The sequence below is a fragment of the Palaemon carinicauda genome, chromosome 19, assembly GCF_036898095.1.
Source record: "Palaemon carinicauda isolate YSFRI2023 chromosome 19, ASM3689809v2, whole genome shotgun sequence".
Taxonomy (NCBI): domain Eukaryota; kingdom Metazoa; phylum Arthropoda; class Malacostraca; order Decapoda; family Palaemonidae; genus Palaemon; species Palaemon carinicauda.
Window position 1 is genome coordinate 2832352 of NC_090743.1, and position 4981 is coordinate 2837332.

General features: G+C 35.5%; 1 pseudogene; it reads right to left on the minus strand.

The window, feature by feature from the left end:
* Positions 1-439: 439 nt before the first annotated feature.
* The window catches only part of LOC137658113 (uncharacterized), a 6194-nt pseudogene continuing 1652 nt past the window's right edge, over positions 440-4981 (minus strand).

Below are 4981 nucleotides of genomic sequence, written 5' to 3' on the forward strand. Positions count from 1 at the left end.
TACAGTAAAAGTAACACAAGACAAAATTTTTTTTACAAATACACAAATTTGCATTCTACTAAGGCACTACAGTAGAAGCCACACAAGACAAAATTTTTAAAAAATACACAAATTTTCATTCTACAAAGGCACTACAGTAAAAGTCACTCAAGACAAAATGTTTAAAAAAATGCACAAATTTGCATTCTACTAAGGCACTACAGTAAAAATTACAAAGACAAAATTTTTTTACAAATACACAAATTTGCATTCTACTAAGGCACTACAGTAAAAGTCACACAAGACAAAATGTTTAAAAAATGCACAAATTTGCATTCTACTAAGGCACTACAGTGAAAGTCACTCAAGACAAAATTTTTAAAAATTACAAAGATTTGCATTCTACTAAGGCATTACAGTAAAAGTCACCCAAGACAAAATGTTTAAAAAATACACAAATTTTCATTCTAACAAGGCGCTATGTGTCACACAAGACAAACTCTTCTACCAAGTTCTATTCCAACCCCTGCCGAAAAAGGCCTTACTTTCTGTTAACTTTCCAAATCTTACCCTTTCATAGCTGCGCATCCTGCTCTTCCACGGCTGCGCGTCCTGCCCTTTCACAGCTGCCCGTCTTGCCCTTTTACAGCTGCGCCTGCTCGCCAGAGTACAAGCACAGTGGGCTCATCTTCTTAGTGCAGTCGCTGTCCGACATGTAATAGTAGTGCTCGAAAGAAAGGCTGACACACTGTCCATTGGCAGCTTTGGCGTCTGGAGCTTGTTCGTACTCGTAGCATACCCGTTCGTCTCTGGACGCCGTCACGTTTCGGTTGACGCAGATGGGGCTGTACCTGTACAAGTCAAGGAAAAGGCAAGTCAGTTACTGTGACCCAATGTATACTGCTAAGAGGTCAAAGGGTTAATGTCAAGTAGCTACTAATTAGCAAATTCAAGGGTGCCAATTATCAGTCTATGGGGCTGTACCTATACAGGTCAAGGAAAAGGCAAGTCAGTTAATGTGACCCAATGTATACAGTTAAGAGGTCAATGGGTTAATATCAAGTAGCTACTAATTAGCAGATGTAAGGGTGCCAATTATCAGTCTATGGGGCTGTCCCTGTACAGGTTAAGAAAAAGATAGGTCTTTTACTGTGACCCAATGTATACTACTAAGAGGTCAAAGGGTTAATATCAAGTAGCTACTAATTAGCAGATGTAAGGGTGCCAATTATCAGTCTACGGGGCTGTCCCTGTACAGGTCAAAGGAAAAGAAAATTCAGTTACTGTGACCCAATGTATACTGTTAAGAGGTCAAAGGGTTAATATAAAGTAGCTACTAATTAGCAGATGCAAGGGTGCCAATTATCAGTCTATAGGGCTGTCCCTGTACAGGTTAAGGAAAAGATAGGTCTGTTACTGTGACCCAACGTATACAGTTGAGAGGTCAAGCGGCTAATAATAGGCAGCTACTGCTTAGCAGATGCAAGGGCTCAATTATCAGTTTACACATTTGTCCATCTGCTTAAACAGTGCCACTGCTATCCTTTTGTGTTATGAAATATGTATTTGTTTCCTTTCCAGTAACCTAATCAGTAAATCTTACACCTTTTAGAAGGGTGCATTTTTAGCCACATATTTCAACGGAATGATGTACTAATATGTGAATAATAACAGTTTTTAATTATTATTATTATTATTATTATTATTATTATTATTATTATTATTATTATTATTAAGCTAATACCTAGTTGGAAAAGCAGGATGCTCTAACCACAAGGGCTCTAACAGGGATAAAACTATCCCAGTGAGGATAGGAAACAAGAAAATAAACAAACTACATATGAAGTAATGTACAATTGAAATAAAATATCTTAAGAACAATAACATTAAAATAGACATTTCTTATATAAACTCTAGAAACTTCTAAATTCAAAAAAGAAGAGAAATAAGATAGAAGTGTGTCTGAGTGAATCTTCAAGCAAGAGGACTCTACCCCAAGACAATGGAAGACCATGGTGCAGATTTAGGAGTATCCTTCTCCTAGAAGAGCTGCCTACCAACATGAATACTCACTTTGTGGCCCAATAGGGTGAGCCTGAGGGCATTGGAGAGCCATCAATCCAAGTCCATCCTTCATCTTCGTCCTCCATTGATCCCCCGATCCAAAAGCTGGATGTGATTTCTGTCAAAATCAGGTGGTTTTTTTAGAACAGGTACACTTCAGAGAAGAGGCAATATCGCAGCCCAGAGTAAGAGAACATTGGTTATATGGTCTAACTTAACTGAAGGAAGGTCAAGACTACTATAAAACTGGATTGAAATTACAAATTTGGGGTGAACGAATAGGCGTTGGGGCCAGAGAAGCCCTTTAAAGTCGAGGCATAAAACCCAACAGATGAGATATGATGTAAAACTGGCAAGAGTTTGGATATACAAGGACGGATCCAGACTTTTCAGTGAGAGGGGGTTAAGGAAAAAAGGGCACCTGTAATCACTTAAAAAGGCACTTTACAAATTTGCTCAAAAATTAATGGAATAGACAATATTATTAGGGAAGAACCATAAACCACTGATTGCAATTTTTACGATTATTTTATTCATCAAAATATAAATTGTTGTTATGAAAGTGTAAATAGATCTGATTTAAGAAACTCCGGTAAAAAAAACTATAATTAAGAAACAATTTCTCGCACCTAATTGATATCTCAAAGATCATAAAATTGAAAATACAGAATATTGTAAATAACATACTTTTCTTAATGGTCTGAAGAAGGCACCTTGAAAACTCGAAAAGGCACTTTCAAATTTGAGGGGGGGTGGGGGTTAGGACGTCGTTAACCCCCATCTAGATCCGTCCTTGTAATAACACGAAGATAATAAAAGGGTAACGGAGGTAAGGTAAAAGGCAAATAAGTAGGGAACTTAGAAGGTTAAAAAGTGGGTGGAACCAACCATATTGTTGAAAATGTTGCAGGATCTTCGTATAGTGAGTGACGTCAGGGAACGTTGCCAATTCTCCTCCGGTCAAGCTGCAGAATTCTCTCGATTCAGCCCAGCTCATCTTAAAAGGAAGTTCATTTGTCTGTTAGGTCTCTCTCTCTCTCTCTCTCTCTCTCTCTCTCTCTCTCATGTCAATTATATATATATATATATATATAGGTCTCTCTCTCTCTCTCTCTCTCTCTCTCTCATGTCAATTATATATATATATATATATATATATTGCTCCAAATGCTGTAACTTTGAATCGTTTTCAAGAATAAAAATATTCCAGAATATATATATCACGATAAATATTCTTCGTAAACATTTTGAGAAAACCTTTTTAGAATATAATCCGAGAAATATTTTTACAACTTAAAAATAGCTATTGAAAATATATTTTTGAAGGAAAATAGTTTCCCAAGATATTTCCTAGTGATGTTTTTTCTCGAAAAAAAATAATAAAAATAAAATATGCAGATCCAAAAAAATATATTAACCACCATTCCAAGTTAAAACACCTTTTCTTAAAAAAAAAAAATCATACAAAGCAAATTATACTGAAATTAGCTTTGTCGAAAAGTATTTCTTCCCAACAAAATATTAATTTTTAATAGTCTAGATTTTTTTTTTTCCTAAAATAACATCAGATAATTTTCCTGCCTAAAAATGCCTCTATAAATGATATCTTTATTCAAAAATTTTCACTAACCCCACACCAAAAATAACAATATTTCCCACAAATATATTCAACATCCAAAATTCCCCCCCCAAAAAAGAAAAAAAAAACTATTACATATATATTTTTCAAATTATACCCGGCCCCCTCAAAAAAACACTCATTATCAATTCTCACATATTATCTAAATCCAAAAAAAGCACAGCTCCCCACGAAAATAATATAGATTTCCCCACAATAATATCCAAATCCCCCCAAAATAAAAATACATTCCAGCCCATATAGAAAACGGAGAAGAAGCAATACTTACCATGCCAATATAGAAAACGGAGAAGCACTGATCTCCCACCATTGTGTACATAGGTGGACAACTGTCGTGGCTTACTGTGTAAGGAACTAACTCCTTGAATTTATCAGCCATCATTTCTGATGTGTTTAGATTGCTGGCTGTGGACGAGGAGGAAGAGGATGCAGTTTTATTATTATTGTTGCTACCATTGTCAATGTTATCATTATTATTCAGATATATATATATATATATATATATATATAATTCAATTTACCTCATCAAAACATCATACGGCTTTTAAATTCACTTACTTAACATGGGATTCACAGCAACAAAAATTTCCCCAATTCGGAAATAATTCCTCCTTTTATCATCTGTGAAAAAAAAAGAAACAATAGAAAACAATTACTTTAACAGTTTAAAAATAAGTAAACCATTCACCCATACACTTTTTAAAGGCACAGCATCATCGGAAATCCATTCAGATAATTGAAAAATCTTAGCATAGTTGAAACATCTTAGCGAGAACTCTTTGCTCACCTCACAGATGCGCCTGTCCAGATCGCCTTCACACGGAGGGTCGTCCATTAAGCAGAAACTGGACATTGGGACGCAGGAGGCTTTCCCCCATTTCTCGTGCAAATGGTTTTGCCCTCTGGAGCAATCGTCGTTTTCCCAGGCCTGTTCCGGAGATAGGGAAGGTATTATTATTATTAGCATTAGCTAAGCTATAACCTAGGTTGGAAAAATAGCGTGCTATAAGCCCAAAACAGATGGAATAGTGTGCCTGAGTGTACCATCAAGCAAGAGAACTCTAACTAAATACAGTGTAAGACTATGATACAGAGGCCAAAGCACTACTATAGGCTATTATTATTATTATTATTATTATTATTATTATTATTATTATTATTATTATCATTATTATTATTATTATTATTATTACTACTACTAACTGAGCTACAACCCTAGCCGAAAAAAGCAGGATGCTATAATCCCAAGGGCTCTAATAGGGAAAATAGCTCAGCCAGCGAGAAAATGAAATAAGGAAA